Genomic DNA, 13,407 nt, shown 5'->3' on the forward strand with positions numbered 1-13,407 from the left:
ACTGGTTCATAAATGAATACGTTTGAAAATGGAATGCATCAACAGAACGGTGTTGGCAGTATAAAAGTATCTACAGCAACTTGTATTCCCAGGTGGTCTCCCATCCAAGTACTAACCAGGCCCAACACTGCTTTGTTTCCAAGATCAGATGAGCTTGGGTGTATCCAGTGTGGTGTGGCTGTAGATGAGCTTTGTGGTTTCTGTTAGAACTTTTCTACTTCTAACTACTGGTTCATAAATTAATACGTTTGAAAATGGAATGCATCAACAGAACGGTGTTGGCAGTATAAAAATATCTACAGCACCTTGTATTCCCAGGTGGTCTCCCATCCAAGTACTAACCAGGCCCAACACTGCTTAGCTTCCAAGATCAGATGAGATTGGGTGTATCCAGTGTGGTGTGGCTGTAGATGAGCTTTGGGGTTTCTGTTAGATCTTTTCTACTTCTAACTACTGGTTCATAAATGAATACGTTTGAAAATGGAATGCATCAACAGAACGGTGTTGGCAGTATAAAAATATCTACAGCACCTTGTATTCCCAGGTGGTCTCCCATCCAAGTACTAAACAGGCCCAACACTGCTAAGCTTCCAAGATCAGATGAGATTGGGCGTATCCAGTGTGGTGTGGCTGTAGATGAGCTTTGTGGTTTCTGTTAGAACTTTTCTACTTCTAACTACTGGTTCATAAATGAGTACGTTTGAAAATGGAATGCATCAACAGAACGGTGTTGGCAGTATAAAAATATCTACATCACCTTGTATTCCCTGGTGGTCTCCCATCCAACTACTAACCAGGCCCAACACTGCTTAGATTCCAAGATCAGATGAGATTGGGCGTATCCAGTGTGGTGTGACTGTAGATGAGCTTTGTGGTTTCTGTTAGAACTTTTTTACTTCTAACTACTGGTTCATAAATGAATACGTTTGAAAATGGAATGCATCAACAGAACGGTGTTGGCAGTATAAAAATATCTACAGCACCTTGTATTCCCAGGTGGTATCCCATCCAAGTACTAACCAGGCCCAACACTGCTTAGCTTCCAAGATCAGATGAGATTGGGCGTATCCAAGGTGGCTTGGCTGTAGATGAGCTTTGTGGTTTCTGTTAGAACTTTTCTTCTTCTTACTACTGGTTCATAAATGAATACGTTTGAAAATGGAATGCATCAACAGAATGGTGTTGGCAGTATAAAAATATCTACAGCACCTTGTATTCCCAGGTGGTCTCCCATCCAAGTACTAACCAGGCCCAACACTGCTTAGCTTCCAAGATCAGATGAGATTGGGCATATCCAGTGTGGTGTGGCTGTAGATAAGCTTTGTGGTTTCTGTTAGAACTTTTCTACTTCTAACTACTGGTTCATAAATGAGTACGTTTGAAAATGGAATGCATCAACAGAACGGTGTTGGCAGTATAAAAATATCTACAGCACCTTGTATTCCCAGGTGGTCTCCCATCCAAGTACTAACCAGGCCCAACACTGCTTAGCTTCCAAGATCAGATGAGATTGGGCGTATCCAGTGTGGTGTGGCTGTAGATGAGCTTTGTGGTTTCTGTTAGAACTTTTCTACTTCTAACTACTGGTTCATAAATTAATACATTTGAAAATGGAAAACATCAACAGAACGGTGTTGGCAGTAAAAAAATATCTACAGCACCTTGTATTCCAAGGTGGTCTCCCATCCAAGTACTAACCAGGCCCAACACTGCTTAGCTTCCAAGATCAGATGAGATTGGGCGTATCCAGTGTGGTGTGGCTGTAGATGAGCTTTGTGGTTTCTGTTAGAACTTTTCTACTTCTAACTACGGGTTCATAAATGAGTACGTTTGAAAATGGAATACATCAACAGAACGGTGTTGGCAGTATAAAAATATCTACAGCACCTTGTATTCCCAGGTGGTCTCCCATCCAACTACTAACCAGGCCCAACACTGCTTAGATTCCAAGATCAGATGAGATTGGGCGTATCCAATGTGGCTTGGCTGTAGATGAGCTTTGTGGTTTCTGTTAGAACTTTTCTACTTCTTACTACTGGTTCATAAATGAATACGTTTGAAAATGGAATGCATCAACAAAACGGTGTTGGCAGTATAAAAGTATCTACAGCACCTTGTATTCCCAGGTGGTCTCCCATCCAAGTACTAACCAGGCCCAACACTGCTTTGCTTCCAAGATCAGATGAGCTTGGGTGTATCCAGTGTGGTGTGGCTGTAGATGAGCTTTGTGGTTTCTGTTAGAACTTTTCTACTTCTAACTACTGGTTCATAAATTAATACGTTTGAAAATGGAATGCATCAACAGAACGGTGTTGGCAGTATAAAAATATCTACAGCACCTTGTATTCCCAGGTGGTCTCCCATCCAAGTACTAACCAGGCCTAACACTGCTTAGCTTCCAAGATCAAATGAGATTGGGTGTATCCAGTGTGGTGTGGCTGTAGATGAGCTTTGTGGTTTCTGTTAGATCTTTTCTACTTCTAACTACTGGTTCATAAATGAATACGTTTGAAAATGGAATGCATCAACAGAACGGTGTTGGCAGTATAAAAATATCTACAGCACCTTGTATTCCCAGGTGGTCTCCCATCCAAGTACTAACCAGGCCCAACACTGCTAAGCTTCCAAGATCAGATGAGATTGGGCGTATCCAGTGTGGTGTGGCTGTAGATGAGCTTTGTGGTTTCTGTTAGAACTTTTCTACTTCTAACTACTGGTTCATAAATTAATACGTTTGAAAATGGAATGCATCAACAGAACGGTGTTGGCAGTATAAAAATATCTACAGCACCTTGTATTCCCAGGTGGTCTCCTATCCAAGTACTAACCAGGCCCAACACTGCTTAGCTTCCAAGATCAGATGAGATTGGGCGTATCCAGTCTGGTGTGGCTGTATATAAGCTTTGTGGTTTCTGTTAGAACTTTTCTACTTCTAACTACTGGTTCATAAATGAATACGTTTTAAAATGGAATGCATCAACAGAACGGTGTTGGCAGTATAAAAATATCTACAGCACCTTGTATTCCCAGGTGGTCTCCCATCCAAGTACTAACCAGGCCCAACACTGCTTAGCTTCAAAGATCAGATGAGATTGGGCGTATCCAGTGTGGTGTGGCTGTAGATAAGTTTTGTGGTTTCTGTTAGAACTTTTCTACTTCTAACTACTGGTTCATAAATGAATACGTTTGAAAATGGAATGCATCAACAGAACGGTGTTGGCAGTATAAAAAAATCTACAGCACCTTGTATTCCTAGGTGGTCTCCCCTCCAAGTACTAACCAGGCCCAACACGGTTTAGCTTCCAAGATCAGATGAGTTTGGGTGTATCCAGTCTGGTGTGGCTGTAGATGAGCTGTGTGGTTTCTGTTAGAACTTTTCTACTTCTAACTACTGGTTCATAAATGAAAACATTTGAAAATGGAATGCATCAACAGAACGGTGTTGGCAGTATAAAAATATCTACAGCACCTTGTATTCCCAGGTGGTCTCCCATCCAAGTACTAACCAGGCCAAACACTGCTTAGATTCCAAGATCAGATGAGATTGAGCGTATCCAGTGTGGTGTGGCTGTAGACGAGCTTTGTGGTTTCTGTTAGAACTTTTCTACTTCTAACTACTGGTTCATAAATGAATACGTTTGAAAATGGAATGCATCAACAGAACGGTGTTGGCAGTATAAAATATCTACAGCACCTTGTATTCCCAGGTGGGCTCCCTTCCAAGTACTAACCAGGTCCAACACTGCTTAGCTTCCAAGATCAGATGAGATTGGGCATATCCAATGTGGTATGGCTGTAGATAAGCTTTGTGGTTACTGTTAGAACTTTTCTACTTCTAACTACAGGTTCATAAATGAATCCGTTTGAAAATGGAATGCATCAATAGAACGGTGTTGGCAGTATAAAAATATCTACAGCACCTTGTATTCCCAGGTGGTCTCCCATCCAAGTACTAACCAGGCCCAACACTGCTTAGCTTCCAAGATCAGATGAGATTGGGCATATCCAGTGTGGTGTGGCTGTAGATGAGCTTTGTGGTTTCTGTTAGAACTTTTCTACTTCTAACTACTGGTTCATAAATGAGTACGTTTGAAAATGGAATGCATCAACAGAACAGTGTTGGCAGTATAAAAATATCTACAGCACCTTGTATTCCCAGGTGGTCTCCCAAACAAGTACTAACCAGGCACAACACTGCTTAGCTTCCAAGATCAGATGAGATTGGGCGTATCCAGTGTGGTGTGGCTGTAGATGAGCTTTGTGGTTTCTGTTAGAACTTTTCTACTTCTAACTACTGGTTCATAAATGAATACATTTGAAAATGGAAAACATCAACAGAACGGTGTTGGCAGTAAAAAAATATCTACAGCACCTTGTATTCCAAGGTGGTCTCCCATCCAAGTACTAACCAGGCCCAACACTGCTTAGCTTCCAAGATCAGATGACATTGGGCGTATCCAGTGTGGTGTGGCTGTAGATGAGCTTTGTGGTTTCTGTTAGAACTTTTCTACTTCTAACTACTGGTTCATAAATGAGTACGTTTGAAAATGGAATGCATCAACAGAACGGTGTTGGCAGTATAAAAATATCTACAGCACCTTGTATTCCCAGGTGGTCTCCCATCCAAGTACTAACCAGGCCCAACACTGCTAAGCTGCCAAGATCAGATGAGATTGGGCGTATCCAGTGTGGTGTGACTGTAGATGAGCTTTGTGGTTTCTGTTAGAACTTTTCTACTTCTAACTACTGGTTCATAAATGAATACGTTTGAAAATGGAATGCATCAACAGAACGGTGTTGGCAGTATAAAAATATCTACAGCACCTTGTATTCCCAGGTGGTCTCCCATCCAAGTACTAACCAGGCCCAACACTGCTAAGCTTCCAAGATCAGATGAGATTGAGCGTATCCAGTGTGGTGTGGCTGTAAATGAGCTTTGTGGTTTCTGTTAGAACTTTTTTACTTCTAACTACTGGTTCATAAGTGAATACGTTTGAAAATGGAATGCATCAACAGAACGGTGTTGGCAGTATAAAAATATCTACAGCACCTTGTATTCCCAGGTGGTCTCCCATCCAAGTACTAACCAGGCCCAACACTGCTTAGCTTCCAAGATCAGATGAGATTGAGCGTATCCAGTGTGGTGTGGCTGTAGATGAGCTTTGTGGTTTCTGTTAGAACTTTTCTACTTCTAACTACTGGTTCATAAATGAATACGTTTGAAAATGGAATGCATCAACAGAACGGTGTTGGCAGTATAAAAATATCTACAGCACCTTCTATTCCCAGGTGGTCTCCCATCCAAGTACTAACCAGGCCCAACACTGCTTAGCTTCCAAGATCAGATGAGATTGGGCGTATCCAGTGTGGTGTGGCTGTAGATGAGATTTGTGGTTTCTGACAGAACTTTTCAACTTCTAACTACTGGTTCATAAATTAATACGTTTGAAAATGGAATGCATCAACAGAACGGTGTTGGCAGTATAAAAATATCTACAGCACCTTGTATTCCCAGGTGGTCTCCTATCTAAGTACTAACCAGGCCCAACACTGCTTAGCTTCCAAGATCAGATGAGATTGGGCGTATCCAGTCTGGTGTGGCTGTAGATGAGCTTTGTGGTTTCTGTTAGAACTTTTCTACTTCTAACTACTGGTTCATAAATGAATACGTTTGAAAATGGAATGCATCAACAGAACGGTGTTGGCAGTATAAAAATATCTACAGCACCTTCTATTCCCAGGTGGTCTCCCATCCAAGTACTAACCAGGCCCAACACTGCTTAGTTTCCAAGATCAGATGAGATTGGGCGTATCCAGTGTGGTGTGGCTGTAGACGAGCTTTGTGGTTTCTGTTAGAACTTTTCTACTTCTAACTACTGGTTCATAAATGAATACGTTTGAAAATGGAATGCATCAACAGAACGGTGTTGGCAGTATAAAAATATCTACAGCACCTTGTATTCCTAGGTGGTCTCCCTTCCAAGTACTAACCAGGCCCAACACGGTTTAGCTTCCAAGATCAGATGAGTTTGGGTGTATCCAGTCTGGTGTGGCTGTAGATGAGCTGTGTGGTTTCTGTTAGAACTTTTCTACTTCTAACTACTGGTTCATAAATGAATACGTTTTAAAAAGGAATGCATCAACAGAACGTTGTTGGCAGTATAAAAATATCTACAGCACCTTGTGTTCCCAGGTGGTCTCCCATCCAAGTACTAACCAGGCCCAACACTGCTTAGCTTCCAAGATCAGATGAGATTGGGCGTATCCAGTGTGGTGTGGCTGTAGATGAGCTTTGCGGTTTCTGTTAGAACTTTTCTACTTCTAACTACTGGTTCATAAATGAATACGTTTGAAAATGGAATGCATCAACAGAACGGTGTTGGCAGTATAAAAATATCTACAGCACCTTCTATTCCCAGGAGGTCTCCCATCCAGGTACTAACCAGGCACAACACTGCTTAGCTTCCAAGATCAGATGAGATTGGGCGTATCCAGTGTGGTGTGGCTGTAGTTGTCCTTTGTGGTTTCTGTTAGAACTTTTCTACTTCTAACTACTGGTTCATAAATGAAAACGTTTGAAAATGGAATGCATCAACAGAACGGTGTTGGCAGTATAAAAATATCTACAGCACCTTGTATTCCCAGGTGGTCTCCCATTCAAGTAGTAACCAGGCCCAACAATGCTTAGCTTCCAAGATCAGATGAGATTGGGCGTATCCAGTGTGGTGTGGCTGTAGACGAGCTTTGTGGTTTCTGTTAGAACTTTTCTACTTCTAACTACTGGTTCATAAATGAATACGTTTGAAAATGGAATGCATCAACAGAACGGTGTTGGCAGTATAAAAATATCTACAGCACCTTGTATTCCCAGGTGGTCTCCCATCTAGGTACTAACCAGGAACAACACTGCTTAGCTTCCAAGATCAGATGAGATTGGGCGTATCCAGTGTGGTGTGGCTGTAGATGACCTTTGTCATTTCTGTTAGAACTTTTCTACTTCTAACTACTGGTTCATAAATGAAAACGTTTGAAAATGGAATGCATCAACAGAACGGTGTTGGCAGTATAAAAATATCTACAGCACCTTGTATTCCCAGGTGGTCTCCCATCCAAGTACTAACCAGGCCCAACACTGCTTAGTTTCCAAGATCAGATGAGATTGGGCATATCCAGTGTGGTGTGGCTGTAGATGAGCTTTGTGGTTTCTGTTAGAACTTTTCTACTTCTAACTACTGGTTCATAAATTAATACGTTTGAAAATGGAATGCATCAACAGAACGGTGTTGGCAGTATAAAAATATCTACAGCACCTTGTATTCCCAGGTGGTCTCCTATCCAAGTACTAACCAGTCCCAACACTGCTTATCTTCCAAGATCAGATGAGATTGGGCGTATCCAGTCTGGTGTGGCTGTAGATGAGCTTTGTGGTTTCTGTTAGAACTTTTCAACTTCTAACTACTGGTTCATAAATTAATACGTTTGAAAATGGAATGCATCAACAGAACGGTGTTGGCAGTATAAAAATATCTACAGCACCTTGTATTCCCAGGTGGTCTCCTATCCAAGTACTAACTAGGCCCAACACTGGTTAGCTTCCAAGATCAGATGAGATTGGGCGTATCCAGTCTGGTGTGGCTGTATATGAGCTTTGTGGTTTCTGTTAGAACTTTTCTACTTCTAACTACTGGTTCATAAATGAATACGTTTTAAAATGGAATGCATCAACAGAACGTTGTTGGCAGTATAAAAATATCTACAGCACCTTGTATTCCCAGGTGGTCTCCCATCCAAGTACTAACCAGGCCCAACACTGCTTAGCTTCCAAGATCAGATGAGATTGGGCGTATCCAGTGTGGTGTGGCTGTAGATAAGCTTTGTGGTTTCTGTTAGAACTTTTCTACTTCTAACTACTGGTTCATAAATGAATACGTTTGAAAATGGAATGCATCAACAGAACGGTGTTGGCAGTATAAAAATATCTACAGCACCTTGTATTCCTAGGTGGTCTCCCTTCCAAGTACTAACCAGGCCCAACACGGTTTAGCTTCCAAGATCAGATGAGTTTGGGTGTATCCAGTCTGGTGTGGCTGTAGATGAGCTGTGTGGTTTCTGTTAGAACTTTTCTACTTCTAACTACTGGTTCATAAATGAATACGTTTTAAAAAGGAATGCATCAACAGAACGTTGTTGGCAGTATAAAAATATCTACAGCACCTTGTGTTCCCAGGTGGTCTCCCATCCAAGTACTAACCATGCCCAACACTGCTTAGCTTCCAAGATCAGATGAGATTGGGCGTATCCAGTGTTGTGTGGCTGTAGATGAGCTTTGTGGTTTCTGTTAGAACTTTTCTACTTCTAACTACTGGTTCATAAATGAATACGTTTGAAAATGGAATGCATCAACAGAACGGTGTTGGCAGTATAAAAACATCTACAGCACCTTGTATTCCCAGGAGGTCTCCCATCCAGGTACTAACCAGGCACAACACTGCTTAGCTTCCAAGATCAGATGAGATTGGGCGTATCCAGTGTGGTGTGGCTGTAGTTGACCTTTGTGGTTTCTGTTAGAACTTTTCTACTTCTAACTACTGGTTCATAAATGAAAACGTTTGAAAATGGAATGCATCAACAGAACGGTGTTGGCAGTATAAAAATATCTACAGCACCTTGTATTCCCAGGTGGTCTCCCATCCAAGTACTAACCAGGCCAAACACTGTTTAGCTTCCAAGATCAGATGAGATTGGGCGTATCCAGTGTGGTGTGGCTGTAGAGGAGCTTTGTGGTTTCTGTTAGAACTTTTCTACTACTAACTACTGGTTCATAACTGAATACGTTTGAAAATGGAATGCATCAACAGAACGGTGTTGGCAGTATAAAAATATCTACAGCACCTTGTATTCCCAGGTGGTCTCCCATTCAAGTAGTAACCAGGCCCAACAATGCTTAGCTTCCAAGATCAGATGAGATTGGGCGTATCCAGTGTGGTGTGGCTGTAGATGAGCTTTGCGGTTTCTGTTAGAACTTTTCTACTTCTAACTACTGGTTCATAAATGAATACGTTTGAAAATGGAATGCATCAACAGAACGGTGTTGGCAGTATAAAAATATCTACAGCACCTTCTATTCCCAGGAGGTCTCCCATCCAGGTACTAACCAGGCACAACACTGCTTAGCTTCCAAGATCAGATGAGATTGGGCGTATCCAGTGTGGTGTGGCTGTAGTTGTCCTTTGAGGTTTCTGTTAGAACTTTTCTACTTCTAACTACTGGTTCATAAATGAAAACGTTTGAAAATGGAATGCATCAACAGAACGGTGTTGGCAGTATAAAAATATCTACAGCACCTTGTATTCCCAGGTGGTCTCCCATTCAAGTAGCAACCAGGCCCAACAATGCTTAGCTTCCAAGATCAGATGAGATTGGGCGTATCCAGTGTGGTGTGGCTGTAGACTAGCTTTGTGGTTTCTGTTAGAACTTTTCTACTTCTAACTACTGGTTCATAAATGAATACGTTTGAAAATGGAATGCATCAACAGAACGGTGTTGGCAGTATAAAAATATCTACAGCACCTTGTATTCCCAGGTGGTCTCCCATTCAAGTAGTAACCAGGCCCAACAATGCTTAGCTTCCAAGATCAGATGAGATTGGGCGTATCCAGTGTGGTGTGGCTGTAGACAAGCTTTGTGGTTTCTGTTAGAACTTTTCTACTTCTAACTACTGGTTCATAAATGAAAACGTTTGAAAATGGAATGCATCAACAGAACGGTGTTGGCAGTATAAAAATATCTACAGCACCTTGTATTCCCAGGTGGTCTCCCATCCAAGTACTAACCAGGCCCAACACTGCTTAGTTTCCAAGATCAGATGAGATTGGGCATATCCATTGTGGTGTGGCTGTAGATGAGCTTTGTGGTTTCTGTTAGAACTTTTCTACTTCTAACTACTGGTTCATAAATTAATACGTTTGAAAATGGAATGCATCAACAGAACGGTGTTGGCAGTATAAAAATATCTACAGCACCTTGTATTCCCAGGTGGTCTCCTATCCAAGTACTAACCAGTCCCAACACTGCTTATCTTCCAAGATCAGATGAGATTGGGCGTATCCAGTCTGGTGTGGCTGTAGATGAGCTTTGTGGTTTCTGTTAGAACTTTTCTACTTCTAACTACTGGTTCATAAATGAATACGTTTGAAAATGGAATGCATCAAAAGAACGGTGTTGGCAGTATAAAAATATCTACAGCACCTTGTATTCCCAGGTGGTCTGCCATCCAAGTACTAAACAGGCCCAACATTGCTTAGCTTCCAAGATCAGATGAGATTGGGCGTATCCAGTGTGGTGTGGCTGTAGATGAGCTTTGTGGTTTCTGTTAGAACTTTTCTACTTCTAACTACTGGTTCATAAATGAATACATTTGAAAATGGAATGCATCAACAGAACGGTGTTGGCAGTATAAAAATATCTACAGCACCTTGTATTCCCAGGTGGTCTCCCATCCAGGTACTAACCAGGCCCAACACTGCTTAGTTTCCAAGATCAGATGAGATTGGGCATATCCAGTGTGGTGTGGCTGTAGATGAGCTTTGTGGTTTCTGTTAGAACTTTTCTACTTCTAACTACTGGTTCATAAATTAATACATTTGAAAATGGAATGCATCAACAGAACGGTGTTGGCAGTATAAAAATATCTACAGCACCTTGTATTCCCAGGTGGTCTCCTATCCAAGTACTAACCAGGCCCAACACTGCTTAGCTTCCAAGATCAGATGAGATTGGGCGTATCCAGTCTGGTGTGGCTGTAGATGAGCTTTGTGGTTTCTGTTAGAACTTTTCTACTTCTAACTACTGGTTCATAAATGAATACGTTTGAAAATGGAATGCATCAACAGAACGGTGTTGGCAGTATAAAAATATCTACAGCACCTTGTATTCCTAGGTGGTCTTCCCTCCAAGTACTAACCAGTCCCAACACGGTTTAGCTTCCAAGATCAGATGAGTTTGGGTGTATCCAGTCTGGTGTGGCTGTAGATGAGCTGTGTGGTTTCTGTTAGAACTTTTCTACTTCTAACTACTGGTTCATAAATGAATATGTTTTAAAAAGGAATGCATCAACAGAACGGTGTTGGCAGTATACAAATATCTACAGCACCTTGTATTCCCAGGTGGTCTCCCATCCAAGTACTAACCAGGCCCAACACTGCTTAGCTTCCAAGATCAGATGAGATTGGGCGTATCCAGTGTGGTGTGGCTGTAGATGAGCTTTGTGGTTTCTGTTAGAACTTTTCTACTTCTAACTACTGGTTCATAAATGAATACGTTTGAAAATGGAATGCATCAACAGAACGGTGTTGGCAGTATAAAAATATCTACAGCACCTTGTATTCCCAGGTGGTCTCCCATCCAAGTACTAACCAGGCCCAACACTGCTTAGCTTCCAAGATCAGATGAGATTGGGCGTATCCAGTGTGGTGTGGCTGTAGATGAGCTTTGTGGTTTCTGTTAGAACTTTTCTACTTCTAACTACTGGTTCATAAATGAATACGTTTGAAAATGGAATGCATCAACAGAACGGTGTTGGCAGTATAAAAATATCTACAGCACCTTGTATTCCTAGGTGGTCTCCCCTCCAAGTACTAACCAGGCCCAACACGGTTTAGCTTCCAAGATCAGATGAGTTTGGGTGTATCCAGTCTGGTGTGGCTGTAGATGAGCTGTGTGGTTTCTGTTAGAACTTTTCTTCTTCTAACTACTGGTTCATAAATGAATATGTTTTAAAAAGGAATGCATCAACAGAACGGTGTTGGCAGTATAAAAATATCTACAGCACCTTGTATTCCCAGGTGGTCTCCCATCCAAGTACTAACCAGGCCCAACACTGCTTAGCTTCCAAGATCAGATGAGATTGGGCGTATCCAGTGTGGTGTGGCTGTAGATGAGCTTTGTGGTTTCTGTTAGAACTTTTCTACTTCTAACTACTGGTTCATAAATGAATACGTTTGAAAATGGAATGCATCAACAGAACGGTGTTGGCAGTATAAAAATATCTACAGCACCTTGTATTCCCAGGAGGTCTCCCATCCAGGTACTAACCAGGCACAACACTGCTTAGCTTCCAAGATCAGATGAGATTGGGCGTATCCAGTGTGGTGTGGCTGTAGTTGACCTTTGTGGTTTCTTTTAGAACTTTTCTACTTCTAACTACTGGTTCATAAATGAAAACGTTTGAAAATGGAATGCATCAACAGAACGGTGTTGGCAGTATAAAAATATCTACAGCACCTTGTATTCCCAGGTGGTCTCCCATCCAAGTACTAACCAGGCCAAACACTGCTTAGCTTCCAAGATCAGATGAGATTGGGCGTATCCAGTGTGGTGTGGCTGTAGACGAGCTTTGTGGTTCCTGTTAGAACTTTTCTACTTCTAACTTCTGGTTCATAAATGAATACGTTTGAAAATGGAATGCATCAACAGAACGGTGTTGGCAGTATAAAAATATCTACAGCACCTTGTATTCCCAGGTGGTCTCCCATTCAAGTAGTAACCAGGCCCAACAATGCTTAGCTTCCAAGATCAGATGAGATTGGGCGTATCCAGTGTGGTGTGGCTGTAGATGAGCTTTGTGGTTTCTGTTAGAACTTTTCTACTTCTAACTACTGGTTCATAAATGAATACGTTTGAAAATGGAATGCATCAAAAGAACGGTGTTGGCAGTATAAAAATATCTACAGCACCTTGTATTCCCAGGTGGTCTGCCATCCAAGTACTAACCAGTCCCAACATTGCTTAGCTTCCAAGATCAGATGAGATTGGGCGTATCCAGTGTGGTGTGGCTGTAGATGAGCTTTGTGGTTTCTGTTAGAACTTTTCTACTTCTAACTACTGGTTCATAAATGAATACGTTTGAAAATGGAATGCATCAACAGAACGGTGTTGGCAGTATAAAAATATCTACAGCACCTTGTATTCCCAGGTGGTCTCCCATCCAGGTACTAACCAGGAACAACACTGCTTAGCTTCCGAGATCAGATGAGATTGGGCGTATCCAGTGTGGTGTGGCTGTAGATGACCTTTGTCGTTTCTGTTAGAACTTTTCTACTTCTAACTACTGGTTCATAAATGAAAACGTTTGAAAATGGAATGCATCAACAGAACGGTGTTGGCAGTATAAAAATATCTACAGCACCTTGTATTCCCAGGTGGTCTCCCATCCAAGTACTAACCAGGCCCAACACTGCTTAGCTTCCAAGATCAGATGAGATTGGGCGTATCCAGTGTGGTGTGGCTGTAGACGAGCTTTGTGGTTTCTGTTAGAACTTTTCTACTTCTAACTACTGGTTCATAAATGAATACATTTGAAAATGGAATGCATCAACAGTACGGTGTTGGCAGTATAAAAATATCTAC

General features: G+C 41.7%; 28 non-coding genes and 32 pseudogenes across 28 annotated transcripts in view; all 60 read right to left on the bottom strand.

The window, feature by feature from the left end:
- Positions 1-67: 67 nt before the first annotated feature.
- Positions 68-186, bottom strand: LOC134891661 (5S ribosomal RNA; annotated as a pseudogene).
- A 107-nt stretch (positions 187-293) lies between these two features.
- Positions 294-412, bottom strand: LOC135066566 (5S ribosomal RNA). Its single transcript, XR_010252810.1, has one exon. It is a non-coding gene; the product is annotated as a 5S ribosomal RNA (ribosomal RNA).
- Positions 413-519: 107 nt separating this feature from the next.
- LOC135067927 (5S ribosomal RNA) lies at positions 520-638 on the bottom strand. Its single transcript, XR_010254135.1, has one exon. It is a non-coding gene; the product is annotated as a 5S ribosomal RNA (ribosomal RNA).
- A 107-nt stretch (positions 639-745) lies between these two features.
- On the bottom strand, positions 746-864 carry LOC134894014 (5S ribosomal RNA; annotated as a pseudogene).
- A 107-nt stretch (positions 865-971) lies between these two features.
- LOC134888061 (5S ribosomal RNA) lies at positions 972-1,090 on the bottom strand (annotated as a pseudogene).
- A 107-nt stretch (positions 1,091-1,197) lies between these two features.
- On the bottom strand, positions 1,198-1,316 carry LOC135059004 (5S ribosomal RNA). Its single transcript, XR_010245423.1, has one exon. It is a non-coding gene; the product is annotated as a 5S ribosomal RNA (ribosomal RNA).
- A 107-nt stretch (positions 1,317-1,423) lies between these two features.
- LOC135067395 (5S ribosomal RNA) lies at positions 1,424-1,542 on the bottom strand. The gene has a single exon (XR_010253612.1). It is a non-coding gene; the product is annotated as a 5S ribosomal RNA (ribosomal RNA).
- A 107-nt stretch (positions 1,543-1,649) lies between these two features.
- LOC135061322 (5S ribosomal RNA) lies at positions 1,650-1,768 on the bottom strand. Its single transcript, XR_010247706.1, has one exon. It is a non-coding gene; the product is annotated as a 5S ribosomal RNA (ribosomal RNA).
- A 107-nt stretch (positions 1,769-1,875) lies between these two features.
- On the bottom strand, positions 1,876-1,994 carry LOC134891328 (5S ribosomal RNA; annotated as a pseudogene).
- A 107-nt stretch (positions 1,995-2,101) lies between these two features.
- Positions 2,102-2,220, bottom strand: LOC135066662 (5S ribosomal RNA). Its single transcript, XR_010252903.1, has one exon. It is a non-coding gene; the product is annotated as a 5S ribosomal RNA (ribosomal RNA).
- Positions 2,221-2,327: 107 nt separating this feature from the next.
- On the bottom strand, positions 2,328-2,446 carry LOC135063047 (5S ribosomal RNA). Its single transcript, XR_010249387.1, has one exon. It is a non-coding gene; the product is annotated as a 5S ribosomal RNA (ribosomal RNA).
- Positions 2,447-2,553: 107 nt separating this feature from the next.
- On the bottom strand, positions 2,554-2,672 carry LOC135066286 (5S ribosomal RNA). The gene has a single exon (XR_010252538.1). It is a non-coding gene; the product is annotated as a 5S ribosomal RNA (ribosomal RNA).
- Positions 2,673-2,779: 107 nt separating this feature from the next.
- Positions 2,780-2,898, bottom strand: LOC134890943 (5S ribosomal RNA; annotated as a pseudogene).
- A 107-nt stretch (positions 2,899-3,005) lies between these two features.
- LOC135065650 (5S ribosomal RNA) lies at positions 3,006-3,124 on the bottom strand. The gene has a single exon (XR_010251925.1). It is a non-coding gene; the product is annotated as a 5S ribosomal RNA (ribosomal RNA).
- A 107-nt stretch (positions 3,125-3,231) lies between these two features.
- On the bottom strand, positions 3,232-3,350 carry LOC134894584 (5S ribosomal RNA; annotated as a pseudogene).
- Positions 3,351-3,457: 107 nt separating this feature from the next.
- LOC134892808 (5S ribosomal RNA) lies at positions 3,458-3,576 on the bottom strand (annotated as a pseudogene).
- A 106-nt stretch (positions 3,577-3,682) lies between these two features.
- On the bottom strand, positions 3,683-3,801 carry LOC134887426 (5S ribosomal RNA; annotated as a pseudogene).
- Positions 3,802-3,908: 107 nt separating this feature from the next.
- On the bottom strand, positions 3,909-4,027 carry LOC135059005 (5S ribosomal RNA). Its single transcript, XR_010245425.1, has one exon. It is a non-coding gene; the product is annotated as a 5S ribosomal RNA (ribosomal RNA).
- Positions 4,028-4,134: 107 nt separating this feature from the next.
- LOC134888120 (5S ribosomal RNA) lies at positions 4,135-4,253 on the bottom strand (annotated as a pseudogene).
- A 107-nt stretch (positions 4,254-4,360) lies between these two features.
- Positions 4,361-4,479, bottom strand: LOC134888684 (5S ribosomal RNA; annotated as a pseudogene).
- Positions 4,480-4,586: 107 nt separating this feature from the next.
- LOC134884830 (5S ribosomal RNA) lies at positions 4,587-4,705 on the bottom strand. Its single transcript, XR_010168962.1, has one exon. It is a non-coding gene; the product is annotated as a 5S ribosomal RNA (ribosomal RNA).
- A 107-nt stretch (positions 4,706-4,812) lies between these two features.
- LOC134886605 (5S ribosomal RNA) lies at positions 4,813-4,931 on the bottom strand. The gene has a single exon (XR_010170686.1). It is a non-coding gene; the product is annotated as a 5S ribosomal RNA (ribosomal RNA).
- Positions 4,932-5,038: 107 nt separating this feature from the next.
- Positions 5,039-5,157, bottom strand: LOC135059299 (5S ribosomal RNA). The gene has a single exon (XR_010245707.1). It is a non-coding gene; the product is annotated as a 5S ribosomal RNA (ribosomal RNA).
- A 107-nt stretch (positions 5,158-5,264) lies between these two features.
- LOC135062861 (5S ribosomal RNA) lies at positions 5,265-5,383 on the bottom strand. The gene has a single exon (XR_010249201.1). It is a non-coding gene; the product is annotated as a 5S ribosomal RNA (ribosomal RNA).
- A 107-nt stretch (positions 5,384-5,490) lies between these two features.
- Positions 5,491-5,609, bottom strand: LOC134888226 (5S ribosomal RNA; annotated as a pseudogene).
- A 107-nt stretch (positions 5,610-5,716) lies between these two features.
- On the bottom strand, positions 5,717-5,835 carry LOC134887652 (5S ribosomal RNA; annotated as a pseudogene).
- Positions 5,836-5,942: 107 nt separating this feature from the next.
- On the bottom strand, positions 5,943-6,061 carry LOC134894510 (5S ribosomal RNA; annotated as a pseudogene).
- Positions 6,062-6,168: 107 nt separating this feature from the next.
- Positions 6,169-6,287, bottom strand: LOC134901040 (5S ribosomal RNA). The gene has a single exon (XR_010174538.1). It is a non-coding gene; the product is annotated as a 5S ribosomal RNA (ribosomal RNA).
- Positions 6,288-6,394: 107 nt separating this feature from the next.
- Positions 6,395-6,513, bottom strand: LOC134890792 (5S ribosomal RNA; annotated as a pseudogene).
- A 107-nt stretch (positions 6,514-6,620) lies between these two features.
- Positions 6,621-6,739, bottom strand: LOC134890136 (5S ribosomal RNA; annotated as a pseudogene).
- Positions 6,740-6,846: 107 nt separating this feature from the next.
- LOC134889709 (5S ribosomal RNA) lies at positions 6,847-6,965 on the bottom strand (annotated as a pseudogene).
- Positions 6,966-7,072: 107 nt separating this feature from the next.
- Positions 7,073-7,191, bottom strand: LOC135058524 (5S ribosomal RNA). Its single transcript, XR_010244951.1, has one exon. It is a non-coding gene; the product is annotated as a 5S ribosomal RNA (ribosomal RNA).
- Positions 7,192-7,298: 107 nt separating this feature from the next.
- LOC134893732 (5S ribosomal RNA) lies at positions 7,299-7,417 on the bottom strand (annotated as a pseudogene).
- A 107-nt stretch (positions 7,418-7,524) lies between these two features.
- Positions 7,525-7,643, bottom strand: LOC134893799 (5S ribosomal RNA; annotated as a pseudogene).
- Positions 7,644-7,750: 107 nt separating this feature from the next.
- On the bottom strand, positions 7,751-7,869 carry LOC135067406 (5S ribosomal RNA). The gene has a single exon (XR_010253623.1). It is a non-coding gene; the product is annotated as a 5S ribosomal RNA (ribosomal RNA).
- A 107-nt stretch (positions 7,870-7,976) lies between these two features.
- LOC134894511 (5S ribosomal RNA) lies at positions 7,977-8,095 on the bottom strand (annotated as a pseudogene).
- Positions 8,096-8,202: 107 nt separating this feature from the next.
- LOC134889416 (5S ribosomal RNA) lies at positions 8,203-8,321 on the bottom strand (annotated as a pseudogene).
- Positions 8,322-8,428: 107 nt separating this feature from the next.
- LOC134887314 (5S ribosomal RNA) lies at positions 8,429-8,547 on the bottom strand (annotated as a pseudogene).
- Positions 8,548-8,654: 107 nt separating this feature from the next.
- Positions 8,655-8,773, bottom strand: LOC134888624 (5S ribosomal RNA; annotated as a pseudogene).
- A 107-nt stretch (positions 8,774-8,880) lies between these two features.
- On the bottom strand, positions 8,881-8,999 carry LOC134888047 (5S ribosomal RNA; annotated as a pseudogene).
- A 107-nt stretch (positions 9,000-9,106) lies between these two features.
- Positions 9,107-9,225, bottom strand: LOC134890793 (5S ribosomal RNA; annotated as a pseudogene).
- A 107-nt stretch (positions 9,226-9,332) lies between these two features.
- On the bottom strand, positions 9,333-9,451 carry LOC134892739 (5S ribosomal RNA; annotated as a pseudogene).
- A 107-nt stretch (positions 9,452-9,558) lies between these two features.
- LOC134890137 (5S ribosomal RNA) lies at positions 9,559-9,677 on the bottom strand (annotated as a pseudogene).
- Positions 9,678-9,784: 107 nt separating this feature from the next.
- Positions 9,785-9,903, bottom strand: LOC135067132 (5S ribosomal RNA). The gene has a single exon (XR_010253356.1). It is a non-coding gene; the product is annotated as a 5S ribosomal RNA (ribosomal RNA).
- A 107-nt stretch (positions 9,904-10,010) lies between these two features.
- Positions 10,011-10,129, bottom strand: LOC134893733 (5S ribosomal RNA; annotated as a pseudogene).
- A 107-nt stretch (positions 10,130-10,236) lies between these two features.
- Positions 10,237-10,355, bottom strand: LOC134885513 (5S ribosomal RNA). The gene has a single exon (XR_010169625.1). It is a non-coding gene; the product is annotated as a 5S ribosomal RNA (ribosomal RNA).
- Positions 10,356-10,462: 107 nt separating this feature from the next.
- On the bottom strand, positions 10,463-10,581 carry LOC135060469 (5S ribosomal RNA). The gene has a single exon (XR_010246862.1). It is a non-coding gene; the product is annotated as a 5S ribosomal RNA (ribosomal RNA).
- A 107-nt stretch (positions 10,582-10,688) lies between these two features.
- On the bottom strand, positions 10,689-10,807 carry LOC134886587 (5S ribosomal RNA). The gene has a single exon (XR_010170669.1). It is a non-coding gene; the product is annotated as a 5S ribosomal RNA (ribosomal RNA).
- Positions 10,808-10,914: 107 nt separating this feature from the next.
- On the bottom strand, positions 10,915-11,033 carry LOC134897683 (5S ribosomal RNA; annotated as a pseudogene).
- Positions 11,034-11,140: 107 nt separating this feature from the next.
- LOC135067418 (5S ribosomal RNA) lies at positions 11,141-11,259 on the bottom strand. The gene has a single exon (XR_010253634.1). It is a non-coding gene; the product is annotated as a 5S ribosomal RNA (ribosomal RNA).
- Positions 11,260-11,366: 107 nt separating this feature from the next.
- Positions 11,367-11,485, bottom strand: LOC135067429 (5S ribosomal RNA). The gene has a single exon (XR_010253645.1). It is a non-coding gene; the product is annotated as a 5S ribosomal RNA (ribosomal RNA).
- Positions 11,486-11,592: 107 nt separating this feature from the next.
- LOC134894966 (5S ribosomal RNA) lies at positions 11,593-11,711 on the bottom strand (annotated as a pseudogene).
- Positions 11,712-11,818: 107 nt separating this feature from the next.
- Positions 11,819-11,937, bottom strand: LOC135067441 (5S ribosomal RNA). The gene has a single exon (XR_010253656.1). It is a non-coding gene; the product is annotated as a 5S ribosomal RNA (ribosomal RNA).
- A 107-nt stretch (positions 11,938-12,044) lies between these two features.
- Positions 12,045-12,163, bottom strand: LOC134886003 (5S ribosomal RNA). Its single transcript, XR_010170101.1, has one exon. It is a non-coding gene; the product is annotated as a 5S ribosomal RNA (ribosomal RNA).
- A 107-nt stretch (positions 12,164-12,270) lies between these two features.
- LOC135070172 (5S ribosomal RNA) lies at positions 12,271-12,389 on the bottom strand. Its single transcript, XR_010256344.1, has one exon. It is a non-coding gene; the product is annotated as a 5S ribosomal RNA (ribosomal RNA).
- Positions 12,390-12,496: 107 nt separating this feature from the next.
- On the bottom strand, positions 12,497-12,615 carry LOC134888048 (5S ribosomal RNA; annotated as a pseudogene).
- Positions 12,616-12,722: 107 nt separating this feature from the next.
- On the bottom strand, positions 12,723-12,841 carry LOC134892005 (5S ribosomal RNA; annotated as a pseudogene).
- Positions 12,842-12,948: 107 nt separating this feature from the next.
- On the bottom strand, positions 12,949-13,067 carry LOC134891708 (5S ribosomal RNA; annotated as a pseudogene).
- Positions 13,068-13,174: 107 nt separating this feature from the next.
- LOC134901822 (5S ribosomal RNA) lies at positions 13,175-13,293 on the bottom strand. Its single transcript, XR_010175300.1, has one exon. It is a non-coding gene; the product is annotated as a 5S ribosomal RNA (ribosomal RNA).
- A 107-nt stretch (positions 13,294-13,400) lies between these two features.
- Positions 13,401-13,407, bottom strand: part of LOC135058525 (5S ribosomal RNA) — a 119-nt gene continuing 112 nt past the window's right edge. Inside the window, exon 1 of the ribosomal RNA XR_010244952.1 lies at positions 13,401-13,407. This exon is cut by the window's right edge and continues 112 nt beyond it. This is a non-coding gene — a ribosomal RNA (5S ribosomal RNA).

Source organism: Pseudophryne corroboree, chromosome 3 (assembly GCF_028390025.1).
Source record: "Pseudophryne corroboree isolate aPseCor3 chromosome 3, aPseCor3.hap2, whole genome shotgun sequence".
Lineage (NCBI taxonomy): Eukaryota > Metazoa > Chordata > Amphibia > Anura > Myobatrachidae > Pseudophryne > Pseudophryne corroboree.